General features: G+C 45.3%; 1 protein-coding gene across 7 annotated transcripts in view; it reads left to right on the top strand.

Annotated features, from left to right (window-relative positions):
- The first annotated feature begins 18647 nt into the window (after positions 1–18647).
- Positions 18648–21509, top strand: part of SLC8A1 (solute carrier family 8 member A1) — a 392824-nt gene continuing 389962 nt past the window's right edge. For 2 of the 7 annotated variants that reach the window (XM_074989184.1, XM_074989182.1), the window contains exon 1: positions 18663–18739. The gene's annotated coding sequence lies outside the window, so the exon portion shown is untranslated. Of the gene's footprint in view, positions 18740–21509 lie in introns of all 7 variants that reach the window. The other 5 variants (XM_074989185.1, XM_074989180.1, XM_074989183.1 and 2 more) reach the window with 5 other exon arrangements.

Below are 21509 nucleotides of genomic sequence, written 5' to 3'. Positions count from 1 at the left end.
TGTGGGCAGGGCGGTCCAGTAGCTCTTCAAAGTGTTCCTTCTATCCACTGAGCTGCTCACTTGGTTTCTTTAGCACACACCCCTCCTTTTCCTGTACTGGTTGATCCACTGTGGGCCTATGACCCAGCAAGTTTCTCTGTCCTGCAGTCTTGTTTGGTTTGTTGTGCAAGATTTTCCATAAAGTTCTTCTTGTCTTGTTTTACAGCCTTTTTAACTTATTTGTTGGCTTCTGAATACAGTCTCTAAACTTCCAGCTTGGCTGCTCTTGCTTTGCTGTTGTTGATTACTGATTTTCTGTCCTTTTGTTCCTTCACTTTTCTCAGGGTTTCTGCTGTGATCCATTCTTTTGTGCCACCTTGTCCTCAATGTTTTGTCACAGGTTTCTTTCCAGGCTGTTTTGGTGTGTTCCAAATTTGCTCCATGGTAGCATCTTTTGGAATGAGGTTTGCCAGAAGTGCATATCTGTTGGACAGTTCCACTTGGAAACTGGCACTTGTCTCTAAATCCTTCAGCTGCTCCACGTTGAATCTCATTCCTGGATTGATCACTTTTATGGTGTACCTCTTGAACTTGAACTGGGAGGAGTTGCAACTGCTTTGGAAGACAGGGTTATAGTTCAAAATGATCTGGATAAATTGGAGAAATGGACTGAGGTAAACAGGATGAGGTTTAATAAGGACAAATACAAAGTGCTCCACTTGGGAAGGAACAATCAGTGTCACACAAACAGAATGGGGAGAGACTGTCTAGGAATGACTACAGTAGAAAAGGATCTAGGGGTTATAGTGGACCACAAGCTAAATATGAGTCAACAGTGTGATGCTGTTGCAAAAAAAGCAAACATGATTCTGGGATGCATTAACAGATGTGTTGTGAACAAGACACGAGAAGTCATTCTTCCGCCCTGCTCTGCACAGCTGAAGTATTGTGTCCAGTTCTGGGCACCGCAGTTCAAGAAAGATGTGGAGAAATTAGAAAGGTCCAGAAAAGAGCGACAAGAATGATTAAAGGTCTTGAGAATGTGACCTATGAAGAAAGGCTGAAAGAATTGGGCTTGTTTAGTTTGGAAAAGAGAAGATTGAAGGGGGACATGATAGCGATTTTCAAGTATCTAAAAGGGTGTCATAAGGAGGAGGGAGAAAACTTGTTCTTCTCAGCCTCTGAGGATAGAACAAGGGGCAATGGACTTAAACTGCGGCAAGGGAGGTTTAGGTTGGACATTAGGAAAAAGTTCCTAATTGTCAGGGTGGTCAAACAGTGGAATAAATTGCCAAGGGAGGTTGTGGAATCTCCATCGCTGGAGATATTTAAGAACAGGTAAGATAGATGTCTATCAAGGATGGTTTAGACAGTGCTTGGTCCTGCCATTGGGGCAGGGGGCTGGACTCAATGGCCTCTCGAGGTCCCTTCCAGTCCTAGTATTCTATGATTCTATGAACCTGAGTTTTATTGTGACCAAATGGTGGTCTGAACCTCCATCTGCTCCTCTTCTAGTGCAGACGTCCTGCATTGATCTTCTGAAGGAACTGCTGATACAGACATGGTCAATCTAGTTTTCTGACTGGTGGTCCGGTGAAACCCAAGTGACCTTTTGGATCCTTTCGCGTGGAAAAACACTACCAACTATCACCAATCCATTGAAGGAACAAAAGTCACAGACGTGCTCTCCATTTTCATTTATATTGCCTAGGACATCTTTTCCCAAGGTCTGTATTTATGCCTTCTTTTATCATGCCTGTATTTATGCTTCCAATTTTCGTAATGAAGTCACCCATGAAAATCAACATATCTTTCTTTGCTTTCTAGTTCACCACGCCTTGCAGTTTCTCATAGAAGTCTGTTTTACATTCCCCAGCTGCTTCATTGGTTGGTGCATAACACTGCACAATTAGTACTTTTAGCTCTTTGGTGTAGAATCTGGCTGTGGTGATGTGTGATGATACAGCTGTCCAATCCATTAAATCACCAGATGCCTCTCTTGATAACATAAAGCCCACACCTTCTGTGCATGGTGCACACTCTTCCTCTAGTCCTGAACAGATGAGGGTTTCACCTGTTGCCAGTCGTAGTTGCCCAGATTGCGGCCATTTTGTCTCACACAAGCCCAAAACTACAAGCTTGTACTATTTCATCTCCACTGCAATCTGTGCTGTCTTCCCCACTTGATACATGGTCCAAACATTCCATGTACCAAACTGGGTGGTTGTCCTGGGTGAGAGAAGAGTCATCTGCCGGGCAGCTTCCTTTCGGCTTTCCCTGCCACGCTTCATATTCAACGCAAGTGGATTGTCAACTCCTCCCAAGACTTGTGTAGTTGTAGGTTTCTTTGTAGATGTTTCCATAACTTGTTTTTTTACAGATAGGGCTGTTAACACTAAGCCAACCCTTTGACCTCAGGGAGAGGTGATCCAAATTTGTTTGCTCTCTGCCCTTTGACCTGTCCAGTTTGGGTGACCCTTCCTCGAGCTGAAGCTCCCACTGGCACATCTCTCTGGGTCCTTGCGACACAAAAGTCACCTCACCATGACAAGTAATGGACTATGAGGTAGTGAATCTGCTGGCTGTGGCCACACTGGCAACTAAAACTGAGAGCACAGCTTCAGTGGCAGAGGCAGTGGCTCAGGCTAGATGCGCTAGTGTGGACCTATGGGTGGGTGGGATCATACTTGGGCAGATTGCCCATGTGGCCAGAGATGGTCTGCTACCATTAGGCACTGGCATGAGCATAAGAACATAAGAACGGCCATACTGGGTCAGACCAAAGGTCCATCTAGCCCAGTACCCTGTCTGCCGACAGTAGCCAGGGCCAGGTGCCCCAGAGGAGGTGAACCAAAAACAATGGTCAAGAGATTTTTCTCCTGTCATCCATCTCCCGCCTAGGCACCATACCTTACCCCTTGCTACTAGCCATCTATGGACCTAACCTCCAAATATTAGCAGAGTTAGAGTTAGTGTGTGTGTGTCTTCCCAAGGTAGGAATGACATTCCCCCAATACAGCACCCAGCTACCTTGGACAATGTAGCCAGTGGAGAACACCATGTTCCACCGTACCCCAACCCGAACTGACACACAATGTGAGCACCCCCAGCAGGGCCCAGGTATGCCTCCAGGAAAGTCTGCATGTGGGTTCCAGGCCTTCTTTCCCCATCCCATTGTTTCTCATGGGGCTTTGGAGCCAGCATTGTACCCTGTGGTGCGTCTGGAAAGCCCCTAGAGAGACAAGGAGGGGAAGAGAATGGCTTTTCTTGGATATATGTCTGCTGGTCAGATAGATGCTTTTAAGCAAGTAGCTCTTCGAGGCCAGGAAAGGAACTCCCAGTGTTCCAGAGAAAACTTGCCTCTCTCACCCTGAGGAGTTGTGCCAATAAAAGATATTACCTCCTCGCCATGGACTCTCTAGTATCCTGGCACCAGCATGGCTACAACATGGTAAACTACACAGAGAGGTGAAAGTAGGCCAGCATGGGTCAGCACAGTGTACCAGTAAGATGCAGCCACTGGAACAGGCCTATACATGGCCAATGTTAACTCTCTGCCAGAGCAGCACTTTAACATTGTTGTCCCTTTTGCTACCCTCATTGGCAGCCTCACAGGACCCTACCAGCAGAACCAATGACAGAGAGAGCAAAAGTGGCTGCTGCTCTGGTAATTTAAAAGGACTCAGGGCTCCTGGCTGCCACTATCACGGCAGCAGCGGCCAGAACCCCAGGCCCTTCAAATCGCTGCTGGCAGTCCAGAGCTCCCAGCTGCAGCATCAGCCATGATGGGCTGGATGAGGGAGTCTGGTCCCTTAGCACCCCCTGCATTCTGCCAAAGGCCCCGCCCCTTCCAAAGGCTCAGAGCCACCCACACCATAGTGCCCAGAACCCTAGCACACCTCTAAATCTGGGCACTTACTTTCTCCTCTGATACTATAGACATAGGAAAAGACTCTTCCTAGAAGTGCTTACAGAGTAACTAGACAAGCAGATAAAAGTTGGGAGAAAGTCTCCTCAGTCCCATATTGTAGCTGGGTGAGTAGTTCACAGTAGGATGAAGTGACTTGAGAAATGAACCCAGCTCATCTCGGTTCCAGTGCAGGACCTTAATCACACCACCTTTATAAACACCTGATAAAATAATGCAGAATGTAGAGGTTGCCATTTTCCCCAGACAATGAGTTACCCCAACCTCCCATCCTAGCTCCCTACCTCCAGCCTGGATGCCAGCTGCCAGTCAGCTCACCACCTCACACTACAGGATTAGTGACCAGAGACGGGACTGGTCCACAAGACCAGGCTGTGCATATACTGACCCTGTGGAACAATCATAGAACTAGAATTGGAAGGAATCTTGAGAGGTCATCAAGCCCAGTCCTCTGCCCTCATGGCAGGGTCAAGCACCATCTAAATAATCCCTGTTACCTACTTATCCAATCTGTTCTTAAATATCTCCAGTGATGGAGATTCTACAACCTCCCGAGGCAATTTATTCCAGTGCTTAACCACCCTGACAGGAAGCTTTACTCAAAGTCCAACCTTAAATTGCTGCAATTTAAGTCCATTGCATTGCTGCACAGGAACCCTTAACATTAGTCACGATTTTTTTTGACAGCTATTTAAAGCATGGTGGGCAGCTCATCTGTAACATGCTCATTTGCTTAAATTGTGCACGAGATTTACAACATTGCCATTGTACTGGACGGCTAATCTTTATTATACTGTTTATTCACAACGTAGCATTATTTGTAACCAACTTTGTTTAAGCCAGCCTCAGCCTTATCTGGAAGAACATTAAAGGATCTTACAGTAAACCCATCTGGGGTCTCTCACCCTTGGAGGGAAGCTCTGTGCCCACTACGTGTCTGGCACAGAAGTTTGTACTGCCAGTTGCAGCTCTGCAGACTATCATGTACCAGAAATCCATGACATGGTGTTAGACAGAAATGACTTCTAGAGGACAGAAGAAAATGGGTGACTCTGGCTGCAGACTGAAGAGGGGCAAAAGCAACATAAGTTGCTCAACAACGTGTTACTCCTCAGTGGCTCAGAGTGCTCACAGTGTTGACAAAGCTTCACAATGGACAGGTTGGAAAATGAGCCTAGCGAGAAGGCGGAAGAAATCAATGGAATATTTGGTGACACTGGACAAAGTGCCCACGAAAGCTGATGCTCCAAAAAATCTGTTAAACTATAAGGTGCCACAGGACTCCTCATTGTCTTTGCAGACACAGACTAACATGGCTACCCCTCTGGTACTGGACCAGGGTGGGCTGACTTAAATCAAGATGATATAAATAATTGATATAAATCACCAAACAGCTTGTATTTAAATCACATTTCCCACTGATACTTCTTTACATATTCTTTTTTTCACCCAGGAAATTAATTTGTTCAAAATATTCCCAGACAGGGCCTCTCTTATGCCCCAAAGCCATAACAGGTTCTTCTGTAACAAAAGCAGGGGGTAGTAACGGAAACTGCGCATGTGTGCTGAGCAACGTCGTCCCTTTTAGCTCCCGTCCACTCAGCTGCTCCTTTCTGTGCTGTTCCTGTCTTCCTGTCCTAACCCTAACCCTACCCCTAACCCCTAACCCTAACCCTAACCCTAAGCCATAACAGGTTCTTCTGTAACAAAAGCAGGGGGTAGTAACGGAAACTGCGCATGTGTGCTGAGCAACGTCTTCCCTTTTAGCTCCCGTCCACTCAGCTGCTCCTTTCTGTGCTGTTCCTGCCTTTCCCGACATATTGTTTCTGTGCCTTTAAGCTGAGGTCTTCTCCAACTCCCTGCCATGCTTGGCCATCAATACATGTGGCCTACATGTATTGGTCCATCAATACATAAGCACAAAATAGAAACAACCCTCCGCAGCCTGTGCCTGTCTTTGCATGTCAGTTTGTTGAGAAACAAAAACTGAAGATCCAGAACATTCAAAAAGCAAGAGCTAAGAGTTAGGTTGGACAGACTAGAGCCCCTGATTCATTCTTATCATATTCTAAGTGTAGGTGTAGCACGTTTGTGATAAGACTTAATGGTAACTGTAATTTTTAAATGAGAAACTTAGTATTTTATCGATGATTTAATTTTTAAATGATTTAGATAAAACTCTGCTTTTTTGATTTCACAGAATCACAGAATCACAGGGCTGGAAGGGACCTCAGGAGGTCATCTAGTCCAGCCCCTGCTTCAAGCAGGATCAACCCCCACTGAGTCATCCCAGCCAGGACCTTGTCCAGCCGGGACTTAAAAACCTCAGGGGATGGAGAATCCACCACCTCCCTAGGCAACGGATTCCAATGCTTCACCACCCGCCTGGTGAAGTAGTTTTTCCTAATATCTCACCTACACCTCTCCCTCTTCAACTTCTGACCATTCCTCCTTGTTCTGCCATCTGACACCACTGAGAACAGTTTTTCACCCTCCTTTTTAGAGCACTCCTTAAGGAAGTTGAAGGCTTTAAAAAAAATAATTGATTTTATCCACCCTGTATGGGACTTTTGAAAGAAGAGACATAGATGGAATATATTCTGAAAACCTCTACTCAATGTGCTGCGGTCAAAAAAGCAGAAGGGGCTGGTGATAGAAGGGGGTTTTGCCAGCAGAGGCATGTCTACATAGCCTGTTTACTGCTGACAGAACCCTCTGCCAGCAGCGAGATCTTACACGGCTATGCTAATAAGCCACGGGAATATGTTAATGAGCTGAAGCTGCCAGTAGGACATCTCCATATAGACCCAGACGGAATGGTTACAGAGAGGTAGCTATGTTAGTCTGTATCTTCACACAACAAAAAAGCAGTCATGTAGCACTTTAAAGACACAAAATAATTTATTAGATGATGAGCTTTCATGGGGCAGATCCACTTCCTCAGATCTGGAAATAGTTTCTAGACCCAGATCTAAAGAAGTGGGTCTGCCCCACAAAAGCTCATCACCTAATAACTTATTTTGTTAGTATTTAAGTGCTACATGACTGCTTTTTCGTTTTGTAAACAAAGGGAAGTTTTTCTTCATGGCGTGCACAGTCAACCTGTGGAACTCCTTGTCAGAGGATGCTGTGAGGAGCAGGACTTTAACAGGGTTCAAAAAGAACTAGATAAATTCCTGGAGGTTAGGTCCATCAATGACTGTTAGCCAATATGGGTAGGAATGGTGTCCCTAGCCTCTGCTAGTTAGAGGCTGGAAATGGATGACAGGAGAGAGATCACTCAGTGATTACTTGTTTTGTTCACTTCCTCTGGGGCATTGGATACTGGGCTAGACGAACCTTTTGTCTGACCCAATGTGGCCTTTCTTATGCTCTTAAAGTAAATACATCTCACAGGGCTCCTATGCCCTTACTTCATAAAGCAGAAATTGAGTTAAAGACAATAGCATGGACAGGCATAACTAAGAAAATCTCTGAGCCAACCCCTTGGTGCTGTACAGTGGTACCAGTTACAAAGGAAAATAGGAAAATACAAATCTATGCAGATATTAAGAGACCAAAATAATTAGGGGGCTGGAGCATATGACCCATGAAGAAAGGTTGAGGGAATTGTGACTGTTTAGTCTGCAGAAGAGAAGACTGAGGGGGGACTTGATAACAGCCTTCAACTTACTGAAGGGAGGTTGCAAAGAGGCTGGAGAGAGGCTGTTCACAGTGGTCACGGATGGCAGAACACGGAACAATGGTCTCAAGTTGCGGTTGGAAAGGTCCAGGTTTAACCTTAGGAGAAACTTTTTCACTAGGAAGGTGCTGAAGCGCTGGAATGGTCTACCCAGGGAAGTAGTGGCATCTCCATCCCTGGAGGTGTTTAAGCCTCACCTTGACAAAGCCCTGGCAGGGTTGATCTGATGGGTTTGGTCCTGCTCAGAGCAGGGGGCTGGACTCGATGGCTTTTTTAGGTCTCTTCCAGCTCTATTGTTCTATGATTCTATGATTCTATGACTTTATGAACCAATTTTGGGAGAAAAATATACCCTCCCAGGATGGGATGATTTCATCCCCAAAGTGAAAAGAGCTACAGTATTGTCCAAGATGGATGCCTTGAGCAGATGCTGGCACATTTCTTTAGCCAAAAAATGTGCTAAAGTGACTATAGTACATTCATCAACCATCTGGGGATTCTGCATTCTAAAATTACCCTTTGGGATGACCAGGGCACCTGACATTTTCCAGAGGAGGGCAGAACTGTTAAGGAATACAAATGGGGATGTCATTTCCAGAGAGGATGTTTTCATACATGGGGCTTCACTGAAAGGATACAACAGATACCTCAGTGAAGTTCTTAGCCTAGTGAGTCACGCTGGACTGAAGCTAAACAAGGAAAGATGCATTTTCTGCTTACCCAAATTTAGTTTGCAGGAACGGACCATGAACAAACATGAAATCTGCCCAAGCCCCAAGAAAGTTCAAGAAACTCAAGAACTGAATGCATCAACTAATGTACCAGAATTGAGGCACATACCAGACAAGAGAAATTACCTTGGTGGATATTTGTAAGACCTTTCTAAAATGACAAATCCAGTGAAGCACTGAAGCACAAATCTATTAAAGCACAACACACATGGACGCCAGGTTTGCATAATTCTGGTGGTGCTGTGAATGGGTCCAGGCAAAGCTGTCCCATCCATAGGATCAAAGGGGAAATCCCATGAGCCCCATGCTTTTGGGGGGGCAGACAAGTCGGGGAACACATGGTCCAGTGTGGCCTGGGGAGAGAGTGAGCGCCTGGCACCAGCAGCAGTGCGCGGCTCAGTGCCAGCCCACCATGTCACCCCCCCACTTACTTCACTCAGCAGTGGAGGCAGAAGCTGCAAAGAGGTGGGGAAGAGGCTTGGAGGAAGGGGTGTAAGTGGGGCAGGCAGCAGAGCAGGGTCAGGAAGAGGCAGAGTGGGGCTACGGGTTTGGGGAAGGGGGTGGAGCAGAGTGGCCTGAGTCCAGGTCCCTCACTATGGCTGGCACCAGGCCCTCCACTAATCCTTCAGGCAGCCCTGTACCCCATGGCCTCTGAAGCACAGGACGCCCAAAGCATGCGGCCTAGGGCAATTGCCACAATCTGTCCTATGGACAGGATGTCTCTGAAAATGTAGGAGCAAATGCTGGTGGAGCCAGGCCCAGTTCCGATATACTGGTGGAGCTTGGACACCATGGGCCTATACCACTTGCCGTCTGTGGCAATCCGTCATGGCTATTGGGAGCAGAGGTGAAAGTGGGCTGGAGCAGCGCATCAGTAAGAGCTGGCCACTGGTGCCAGCCTGCACACTGCTGACATTTCCCACCCCACTCTCCACTGCCCCTTAGCAAAAGGAGCTGCCAGGGCAGCTGGACCCTACGGCGGAGTCCTGACAGGGGGAGCAAAAGGGGCAGCTGCCTCAGGGCTCAGTAATTTAAACAGATCCAGAGTTCCCAGCCACCATCACAGCGACCAAGAGGCCCAGGCCCTTCAAATCTTTGCCAGAGCCCTGGGGCTCCCAGCTTTTGCCACTAAAGTCCTGGGGCTCCCAGCTTTTGCCACTAAAGTGCTGGGGCTCCCAGCTGCCAGCCATGAAGGATTGGCTGCAAGGAAGTGGGGGGGTCTGCCCTCAGTCCCACCCCTTCCACTTAAGGCCCTGCCACTTCAGGGGCTTAGAGCCTCCTGGCTTGCTCAGGATACTGGGTGAAGTGCAGGGCACACTGGCAAGTAGATGCCAGGACTTACACCCCGATGGAGGGGACTAATCAAGAAATTGCCTCCAAAAAGTTAAATGAAATTCTCTCAGCACGTCCAGTTCTTATGTCTTATGATGTGAACAAATCCACTGTCAATGATGTGGCTGCAAGCACATAAGGCCTAGGGTATGCAGTGTTGCAACAACAGAGCTGTGAGTATAGAAGCAGGATCTGGTTGTAGTAGTCCTGCATGATGTCTAGAATCCACTATTCCATGGCACAGCTGCAGCATGAACTATGTGTAACAGACCTATTTGTATATTGCTGAACCGTTTGTGAAGGAACATATCACAGCTGGCAAGCAAGTGGTGGTGTGTTACAGATACTGAGCAAGGCCTTCAGCCAATGTAAAGTGATGTCGCTATTCAAGCTAGCCAGAGAATAAAATGATTTTCCATGGAAAAAACATCAGATTTTTGTTCAAAATCAAAAACTACATTTATTCCATTTTTATTCCATTTTATTCCAAACATAACTTTTAAAAAACAGCTTTTAGGTGCAGTTTCTAGTCTTGTGCTAGTGACCCAATGATTTTAATTAAAATTATTTTTTCTGCAGTCATAATAATTTCTGGCAAATCCCTGTTGTTTGCCCAGAAAACCTTCCACTGAAAGGATGGAGCCTGCTCTAGAAACCTCACTAAGGTTCATAGCATTCTCCTCATTTGCCGCAGCTGCTGATCTGGTCCACTGACAGCAGGATTCAGTCTCTAGCTATGAATTCCAAATGCATAATCACTGGGATGTTTTAAACAAATTAAGGACAATATATTGACCATACATTTATGCAAGCCACAATATCATTTACCTTGAGTGGATTAGCTACATCATAAATGCTATAAATAATTTAAAGAGCTATCGTGTTGCTGCAATTATCTTATCAAACCCTCTAAATTTTGAAATGCATCAAATGTTAATGCCTAGCAGTGCAGGGCTAACCCTTGTCCCAGTGGCTGAAGTGCTGCAATCAGCATATAAACCTTCTGTATCAGCCCATGAGCTTGGAAATGTGTGCTTGGAGCATGTGTGCAGGACCAGAGGAGCGTCTTAGAGTATGTCTACACAGCAGCGTTATTCCAAAATAAACTGTTCTGGAAGACTTATTCCAGAACAGCTTATTTCAAAATAACGCTGCTACACACTAAGGCTGTGGATATAATACCCCTGCCTTTTGGAAGGGGCATGTAAATGACTAGGATCAGAACTGTTTAATGAGGTGCTGATAGGAATATTCAGTGCCTCATTAGCATCATGGTGGCCAGTCATGCTTCAAAAGTGTTGCCTTCGAAACGCAACCTGGCTGTGTAGACATGGGTGCTTCAAAACAAACCCCAGGCTTCAAAATTCCCTTATTCCCAAAACGCCAATAGCCACCCGCTATTTTGAAATTATTTTGAAGCAACAGTTGCATTGTGTAGATGCTAGGAAAGTTATTTCAAAACAATGGCTGTTATTTCCAAATAACTTCTATGTGTAGACATGTCCTTGGCATGCACAGCCAGGCTGAGGGGTAGGGCTTTGCTGGGAGAGGGTTGGGGGAGAACCCCAATGGACAAACGGAGCAGGGAAAGTGCCAGGGAGCACTCAGCAGTAGTGGGACAGGGTAGATGAGAAGCCTGTAAGCACAGACAGCAAGTGAAGCAGTGGCAGCCTGACTGCAACGCTGTGCCCTAGGCCCCACAAATACTGACCCATATTTGCATTCCTTTAAAATGAAGGGTGGCAAGTACCTTCTCTGCAGTGATTGGCTCATGCTCTCCAGACTCAGCCAATCATCACACAGGCACAGAATCCTGTTTTATCCTCCTGCTTCTCACCAGAGCGCTCTCCCAGAGGTCAGGCTGTGACTAGCAGGAGATGCTCTACAAATGTTTCTGACCACCACACCAGGGAGCAAACAGGTGTGGGAGGCACACAGCCTAGCTGGATGCACACCTCACGGGTTACAGGGAAATGGGATTATGCACGTTAGCACGAGCGTAAACACATTCTGAAGAAATGCTGCTGCCAGCAGGGTTACCCCATTCCTGGAGAGCACACGTGTGCAGAGAAGTCCCAGCTTCCTAGCTCCAGCCAAAGTTACAGAATTCTGAATTTCAACGACATTCAGAGGCATTGGGCTCCTGAGTCTTGGGCTTTAGTCACTGGTGCTGACTTTTGCTTTTCCCGATGGCTGCTCTACCCTGCAACCCACCCATTCCTGCTTGGGCTCTTCCTGTGAGGTCCCACACTCACTCCACCTTTTCCCATTCCTAGTGTACTCCATCCTCTGCAGTCCACCCACCTGCTCACCACTCTCTCCGCTCTGGCGCCTCCCCCAGAACAGCACTCCTCTACCCACTGCTTCCTCCTGTCTGGTCCCTCGCCCACAAGTGCCTCCTGTCAGATGCCCAATGCCAAACAGTCCATTGAAAGCCAGCCCTGGCCAGAACCATTGTATCTGCTGTGAGCTGAGTACCTGCTGTTTATTTTCCAGGGGTGCTTGAGTTCTGGAGCAACCAAAAAGTCTGTTCTATGCCTCTAGTTCTAGGTATGGTGAAACTCCAAAGATAAAGCCACACAGATCCCATTGCTCATCTACCCTAGAGATAGTTGGCATTCAGCAACGGAATAAAGTTTCAGCCCCTGGTGGAAATGTATGAGAGGAAAAGCACTACCTACAGGGTGGTGGAGACTTCAGTTTTACTAGTGTAGCTCAGAAATGGTGCCTATTGTTTTGAAAGAACCACTCTGGTGTCTCATATGGAGGGTGCAAGGTGATACATTTGCTAATGGTGCTAAGTACTCTAATCACATTAACCCTGATTAATGCACCTTTTTATTAGTTTGGCTTGGGAGGGGCAGAAATGTATACCCCTGTGAAAGAAATAATCACTTAATTACAACAAGGAAAACTGCTTCAATTCTTCTTATGAGCTGGACACCTTCCTGGTATGATTTGCTAACACACAGCACAAAAGAGCTTAATAAATTACAAACATTACAGCCCTCACCATAGGGTAGAACAGCTGGATGCTTCCATTCAATTTAGCAGATCATTGGCCAAACTGCATTTTAATCTATTAGCATTACAATGGTAAATATTTGATTAGTATACTGGAACCTAGAAGCCTCAGCTAGAATCAGTGCCCATTGTGCTAGCTGCTCTGTCTACACACAGCAAGCAAGACATATACAACCTAAGCAGCCAAGGCACGCAAAGGGCGGGGCAAAATGAAGTGACTTGCTCTAGGTCACCCAACAGATTGCCATCCAACTCAGGTGTAGAATCCAGATGTCCTGAGGTTCCCTTCAGTGCCGTGCAAGTTCAGCCTTCTATGCAGGGTACATCTCTTCCAGCAGCCTAGCCCTGATCCAAACTGATATAATTACATCACAGCTAGATTGAAATGAATTCCTAGTGAAGACCAGGCCTTGGTGCTCTGGGAGAATAAAAGAGCATAATAAAAAACCTAAGTTCACTTCCTTTTGGCTGCCCGGGCTCTCAGCAAGTGCAAATGATCCTGGCTTCAGAGAGCTCTGTGTAGATAAGAGGAATGACACCAGCCCTACACCTTTTACCTCTAGAAAACATTCATCTGAGAGCTGAACTCAAATATCCAAATAAATGCAAGCCAATAACCACTGCTCAGTCTTTGGGAAGCAGCTGCAAATGCTGGACATATGGCTTCGTTTTCACTCTCGGTAGAACAACAACAGGGGCTCCTGGCAAAGCAACTGTCTATATTTTAACAGATTGTGAAATGTGCATTGCTTCATATTCACAGTGTGGAAAGGGCCAACTTTCCCCTCTCTTTACCAGTGAGAAAGGAGGTGTCAAGAAATGGGTCGGAGAGCTGTGGGGTTGCTGGGAACTCGGGGAAGGCAGCTCTTGACGTTCCGAATCAGTGCTGGCATGATATATGTTGTAGGGGTGCAAAGGGATGACAGTTCTGAGCAGCAGGGCTAGCACGGACTGCCCTTTTCAAGGCACTTGGAATCAAGCGCTCCAGCTGTAGTATGTCTCAACCCATCTGCAGGCACTTCCCCTACACCCTGTGGTAGAAGAGGCTTCCCCCAGATGTGTCTATCAAAGGGCAGACATGAGTCTTGGGGGGACTGCATCTTCCCCCCCAGTACTGCAGGCCTCCTCCCTTGCTGGTGGAAAATGGCCCAGCTCCACTGAGGGGTGCTCCCACTGGCGATGGGGTCCAGCCACAGTCTCCTGTCTTTTGCAGGGGAAATGTAAAATGAGGCAATGACATCTGCCTCGACGGAGCTTCCCATTCCCACAATACTGACTCTGTTCCTGTGCAGAGAGGAAGGTCTGAGAACAGCCGTGGCCAGGGAAGCTCTGCTTCACAGCTAACTGAAAAAACGGCCTGACAGACTGAAGCTTGTCTGAAGCATTATTGTAGCCATTTCGGTCCCTGGACTTGAGAGAGACAAAGCTGGTAGCAGGACAGGCAGAGATCTTGTTCTTGGCTCCAGCAGCCCTCATGCCACCTGTGGCACTCTGCAGGCACTGCCTGTAGCTGCCTGTGTTCAGTGAGCCAGCATGGGAAGGGCATTGTGTGGGCTGGAAGAGCATTGCTCCATTCACAGAATCACAGAATCACAGGGCTGGAAGGGACCTCAGGAGGTCATCAAGTCCAGCCCCCTGCTTCAAGCAGGATCAAGCCCCACTAAGTCATCCCAGCCAGGACCTTGTCCAGCCGGGACTTAAAAACCTCAAGGGATGGAGGGCAGAGAAGCTGCCTTCGTCAGCTGTGAGCCACTCCCAGACTGGGAGCAAGTATCAGAGAGGTAGCCGTTTTAGTCTGTAGCTTTGAGAACAACAAGATGCATCTGATGAAGCAGGGCTTTGCCCAGGAAAGCTTATTCTTCAAAATATCTGTTAGTCTATAAGGTGCCACAGGACTTCTTGTTGTTCTCCCAGACTGGGAGCGGCTCACAGCTTACAAAGGCAGCTTCTCTGCCCTGGGAGTTAAGATCTCCCCATTAGACTCTGACAATGACTCATATCCCCCTGCCTGATCTGACTTGTTTTTTCCTCTTTTTGATACCTGCTATTGATAATGGGCCATTTCCACCTTGCTGAATAGACCTTGTCAGCTCTGGCCCTCCCTTTTTCTGGGATTCCAGTGTGATGGGGTTCAGGGGTCCCCCTGCACTGCACCCCGTCCACTGGCAGGAGTGACTCTCACTCAGCAGGTACAACAGAAGGTTTATTAGGCAACAGATGCCCAGTTTCTCACAGAAGCGACAGTACAGCAGCCAGAGACAGTCCTTCCAACCCATCCTGGGGGAGAAGGCCCCGAGGGGTGCCCCTCTGGGGTGTAGCTTTCCCCCTCCTCAGGCTGGCTGCCTTCCAGCTCCTCTTTCCCTAGCTTCCTAACTGCCACCCCCGATTCAAAACCCAGCTCAGCTCCTCCCTCCTCTTTGTTCAGGGCAGAGGTGTTACCTGCCAGTTGTAGCCCCAGGGTCATCCTTAGCCACTGGGAGCTGCTGCTTGCCTCAGACACCCAGCCTGACTCACACATGCACTCCCCCCACTCCATCACATCCATTCTTTAAATACCCCTCTGAAACCACCGTCCCACTCATGCATCTGATGAAGCGGGTCTTTGTCCATGAAAGCTTATGCTCCAAAATAGATCTGTTAGTCTATAAGGTTCCACAAAACTTCTTGTTGTTCTCAAGGGTCTATATGTTACTGCTCACCTTTCTTCCTTTTGTCCAGATCCTGAAATCTACAATCTCATGGTTGCTGCAGCCCAGGTTTCCTCTCACTTCTATTTCTCCTACTAGTTATTCCCTGTTTGTGAGCAGCAGGTTAAGTTGCGCATGGCCCCTGGTTGGTTCCTTCAGCACTTGTACCAAGAATTTATCCCCAACATTCTCCAAAAACTTCCTGAATCATCTGTGTGCTGATGTATTGGTCTCCCAACAAATGTCTGGATGATTAAAGTCTCCCATGAGAATCAGGGCCTGTGATTTGGAAGCTTCACTTAGCTGCCTGAAGAAAGCCTCATCTATCTCATCTCCCTGATCTGGAGGTCTATAGCAGACATCAACTACAACATCACCTCTGTTACTTCCGCCTGTAAGCTTAACCCAAAGACACTCAACTGGATTTTCTCCTTCCTCATACTGGAGCTCCGAGCAATCATACTGCTCCCTCACATAGAGCGCAACTCCTCCTCCTTTTCTCCCCTGTCTGTCCTTCCTAAACAATTTATAACCTTCCATGACTGTTCTCACACCTTTCCCTCACTAAGGCAGCACGGGTGGCAGGTGAGTCTGAGACAGCAGAGATGGAAAAGTAGAATAAAAGATATAGATAAAAAGTTGCTTACAACAAGATATAGGGCCAGATCCTGAACTTGTGTAAAGTGTTTCAGAAAGATAGCCATTTTAGTCTGTATCTTCATGAAAGAAAACAGCAGTCCTGTAGCACTTTAAAAACTAACAATACTATTTATTCAGTGGTGAGTTTTTGTGGGAGAGACCCAGTTCTTCAGATCTGGTGTTATTCTGTTGATTTCAATGCACCCTCTTCAGCTTACACCTGCTGAGGACCTATCTGCCGTTGAGGACAATTGGTGAAAATGTGGTTAACACAAAAACAGGACTAGAAGTAAACATCCTGTTACTAAGTGCCCTGAAGGAAACCACACTGTTTGGCCTGAGACAGGGCACAAATTCTCACACGGTATTTCCTGGAACCCCACCTCCACCCCCAATGCTGTAACCACTCTGGAGGGTTGAAGATATTTACCAGAGCTTGGCGCCTGACAGCTCCAGCTGAACTTAAGTCCTGGCCTGAACTATTGTTTTTAATTTGTTCTCCTCCTTACTAGTGATAACTATTTTGGTTCTGAGTCTGCCATGCTGACTCAAGGTGAGCAGAACTCATGCAATGAATTCACTCTGAAGGACACGTGAGATCAAAGTGTGGCACAATTGGATCCTGTATTATTATGACTGTTGTTGATGATGATCTGCCAGTATTAGCACTAAGTCACTCTAGGCCAGGCTTCAGGCTGTAAGTCTACCCACTTCTTCCTGGTAAGACACCAAAGCCAGGATGGGGCTTCTTTCTTGCTGCCGTGGAAGGACAGTCACAGATTGACACACCAGTGGTTTTAACCTTTGTTCTGCTGCTAAGTTTAGGTGGCAACAGAAACTTGAAGAAAGAAGACAAAGATAAATGCCATTTTCCTTCTTTTCCCTTTCAGGTATTGTTGTTATTTTTTGTTTATTGTTTAGTAAATCCTCCTTGAGTGACACACTTTATTTTCTTTTTCATTTGTCAGCGAAGACGACTTACACCTTCTGACCTGTAAGCTTTGATTCTGTCTACACTACTCCCTGTGAATTTCTGGGCTGTGACAAACGACAGAGGGAGCCACAGAAAACACAAGAAGACTTGTAACCGTTCTGTACTAAAACCCAAGTTACAGGAATGTTAACACAGCATGCAGATGTTTGGAAATGCCAATACTAAAGTTGGCTGCTAAACCCTAATTCTGCCCCTTGGCATGGAGGCTTTATGATACAATTTTTAAGGGCACAATCCCATACGAATCCTCAGAAAGCACAGTATCTGGAATTTTTTTCCTCATGTCTGCCACATCTTATCTTGTTCTTTTACACTTGAACTTGCATTGTAATAGCCTGCTGTATTTCTACGGACAGTTTAGCAAAGCACAGCAAAACAAAGCAGATAATGCTAAGCCCCATGGAAGTCAAATAATTATTTCTGTGGTTAAACTTAATCAGGTGTTTCAGGGCTTTGTTGGGTGAGGACTTTATTTATTTATACAATTAGTTCTCCTCACCCTCATGTGCATATTTTTACAGAGTTTGCCAGCATGAATGTCACAGCCCCCCTCAGTATGGTTACCAGTCTGTCAGGAGCTACCAGTGCTCCTCATGTATGGGGTGGGAAGGTTGCAGGAGTTCTCACTCCACATCTGACTCACTCCTAGCAAGCTCCTAATTCTCCCTCCAAATCAATCCTGTCACCACCCAACCCACTCTGCCCCTCCTGAGGCTCTTAATCCCCCACAGGGCTGGGGTTGGGGCTGCAGCAGAATTAAGGTTATATGCTCTACCTTAGACTTCACATTTCCCATCACGGCATGTTGAGCTCTGCAACTAGAACATCATCTTTACATAAGGCTGGTTGAGCCAAGGAGGGGAAGGCTAATGAGAATTGCCTTCTTCCCTCTTTTACTCATTGACAGATGTGCTGGGCCTTTCCCAAACTGGGGTTTCCATTCTTCAAAGTTTGAGGCATTTACATGTCCCAGTGTGACTACTGCTAACTACTGATACCACTACTAATCTGGGAGCTGTCACATTTCTCCTGTGCATTCTCTCTCTCTCTCTCACTCTCCCTCAGAAATGTGACTCTTAACATTCTGCTGCAACAGCCGTGATGTGTATCAGGCTGAAATCCTTCCAATGTACAAACATACAAATCCTGACCTACAAAGAAAGTGAAAAGTGTTCGTGGAAGTGATGTGAACTCCTACATTTTTTTTAAAAAGTGTCTTTTTTTATTTGTATTTACCCCATCCTAACAATTTCTGTGCAAATATTTTGAAACATTTTGGTCAAACAGTCAAGATCTGCAAGAGACTGAATCCATTTTAACTTTAATACAAACCTAATCATCAATTTTTATGGTTGCATATACTAGTCTGCAATGATTTGTTCAGCATGCATTTAAAAGAAAACATGTAATCTTCAAGTTAATTTGAAAAAGACTTTGTGACAGGGGCTCAGAGTATAAAAATACCAGGCAGAAAAGATTTTTTTTTCCTAATCATTTATGTGTTGGATGAAGCAGAAAGCTGCCAGATAGCTTCTTTTCGACAGCTTGGAGTTACTGTTGGGAACAGATCCATGTATGGAAGCAAAAGCAGAAAAGCACAGATAAGCTGAGATCCAGCTATGCAAACCATGTTTAGAGACACTTAAAGGACAAGCTCCTTTCTTTTGGGTAAATTTAGAGACGCTATTGTACGAGGTCCTTTTTCCATTCAGCCTTACTCGCAGCTACTGAGACTTAACAGTGGTAAGTGAAATCAGTGCAAGTATTTTTTGTGAATGTATAGCTCAGATATTGGGTTTCCCTAACCTCCTAAGGAAAGCTAGGGCTGTAGGGTGTCAGAAGAGAGGGTGGCTGGGATACAAAGGAGCGGCATTGAATTGAACAGGATTGCAGCTAGGAAAGCAGAAACTTTGACTGACTGAAAGAGAAATTGTTTCAAAATTAACAATTCATTACTCATCATCTATCTACTATTTGCGATTTATAAATTGAGTGATGTTAAACCTTCAGCATGACAGAGTCTTGAGAGTGTGCTGTTATTATTGTCTTTTATGTCTATGTCTTAAATATATAAAAAAAAATGTGTGTTATTTCTGTGCTTTTTGCGTGTCCTCCTTTCCTTTTAAGAAATGCAACTCATTTAATGTTGTGGGTTGAGCTGAATGGACATTAGCAAGAACTGATTTGTAAAGGATTTGTGTTTCTTGGTATTTAAAGGCAAGTATCTCAATGTTTCTCGGTAAATATGAGGTTGACTACATCCTGTGCAAAAAATTTTGCATAATTTTAACCATGAAAGTCAACCTTCCCAAAACAGCTGGATCCATTATTATGTCAGCCTACCTCCTGAAGTATTTCAGGAGCATAAAGCTTTGTAGAAATGCTTTTTCTTCAAACCAATATCTATTTCACATTAAATTACATTAGTATAATAGCCTGTGCATTGCGGAAAGGCAGAAGAGGTATCTGTCATGAATTAATGGGCTTTATAGAGAGAAAGCATTTGATTAAACTAGATTTATAAATGGCTTTTCATCCCTAGTCTAAAATCTTGATTATTTTGCATCCTATGATTAAATCATGTTATTGTCACAAGACTACAGAACAGGGTTTCTGGGTCAGTTCAGGTGTTATAATGAGGTATCCAGATTCTTACTACAAATAGGTAAAGGAGCATTTTAGTTTTTCAAGTGGCTAATAGACTATTAAAAACAGTAGGTCATCACAAGTAAACTTATATGGAAGTAACAGAAATACACGAAAATTACTGAAAACTATATTCCAAGGTTGCAGTGAGACATAAGGAAAAATAGTGATCATTACATCCCAGTGTCTTGAATATTTTTGTCCACAAACAGAACTGTTATTTTTCCTTGATTTTAATAAATAACGGACACATTTGGTTGTGAGTGTATAGTTGTTGGTGTTCAGAAAAGGGATTAACATGGGCATAAATCCCTGTTTTTTCACTACATTCACTGACTGTTCAGTGTGAAATTCCACATAGTCTAGGTTTTCATTCCTTCTGAATTATCTCTGCTGCTTTTTGTTTGTTTCTTTTCACTTGTTTAGTAGCAAGTATTTCAAATGGAGCTGTGGCTGAAATGTGACCGTGGCAGTCCGATACTTTTTTGTTCTCAAAGGTTTTGTTTTGTTTTGTTTTTTTAAACATCTGCAGAAGAGTTGGTGGAGAGCTTAATCTAAGGAGACTTAAAGCAACGAGCAATTTTGAAAATAAAAATATTTGGAATGAGGATCATTTTTAACTATTATTCACTAAAAATAATGTTTATTCTCTATTGTATATTTAAAATAGTTGCTGTGAGTGCCTACACTTTTCTGCCAGATTTTATTCTTTAATAGAGTGTTTCTCAAAGTGTGGTACATGTACTACTGGAGGTATGTGAAAGGATTTCCAGGGATACACAGCAGAAAATAAATTACTAAAAATCAGGAGATAAGCACTGGGATGGCACTGGGAGAGGGGTACGCTGATAAGGTCTAAGTCCCAAAAGGGGTATGTGAATGTTTTAAGTCTGGGAAACCCTGCTATAACAGAAGGTTTTACGTGCAGATGCTAATGGATAAAATCCTTTCCCTCAGAGGCTGCCATTTTCTCTGGTCGCCCAGGAATGGCAATTTTCTTTTGCCCTCTTTCACAAACTGTCCCTTTGCAACACACCAAAGCTCTGCACTGAAGATCCATAACTAAGCAGTGGGAGGAAATTGTTTGGCAAGGGGGTCTGAGCAGAAGTGGTAAGGGAGAAGCTTGGGAAAGTAACACTCCTCAAGTACTCTTTGGTAGCTCCATTTTTCATTACCCTGTTTTGAGTCTGGCAGCAAAGGTAACTGTTACATAGCAATGTTTGATACGTATGGATAAAAACACACATAAACAGACACATGGACAGGTGAAAATGAGATCCAGCTAAGCAATGAGACTTAAGGTTACCTCAAATGTTTAGCTGGATGTCCAAATTCATGTCAAACATACTTGCGTTGGCTCTGAAAAGTGAAAATAAACCAGCAGACATTTGCACAAAGTAAGTTGGATTGTGAGAATTTTTGTAAAAATGGTGAGCAAAACCATTGTCTTACAAAGATTTGCAGGCCAGAAAGCTGCTGTCTGGCAACCTGCAGAGCACAGACCAATTCACCCACCAGTTCCTGAACTAGGATAGTCACACAGTGTTTGCAGCTGAGTGTTGGTCTGCATCGTGGTGCTGTCATGAATCTCATGCCTGGAGGTCACATACAACACATGAGGCAAGCAAGTCTCTGTAAGCCTTGGTCAGTCCCTTGTAAGCCTTGGGCAGACTTGAAAGACTCTATATAGAGAGTGCAGTTATAATCCCCACCTTAACTTTAAGCTCATTTTTGCCACAAAGGATTCAAATCCTGCTCCAGGAGAGCATGACGCAGAACTCCCAATAGGTGGGAAAAAAAGAGAAATGGTCTCAGTGACAGCAGCTCTGCCCAGCTCCGGCTAGCGTTCAGACGCTTTCACTGCACA

Source organism: Carettochelys insculpta, chromosome 3, assembly GCF_033958435.1.
Source record: "Carettochelys insculpta isolate YL-2023 chromosome 3, ASM3395843v1, whole genome shotgun sequence".
NCBI lineage: Eukaryota > Metazoa > Chordata > Testudines > Carettochelyidae > Carettochelys > Carettochelys insculpta.
The sequence above is the reverse complement of the archived record's forward strand: the minus strand, read 5'-3'. Positions and strand labels throughout refer to the sequence as shown.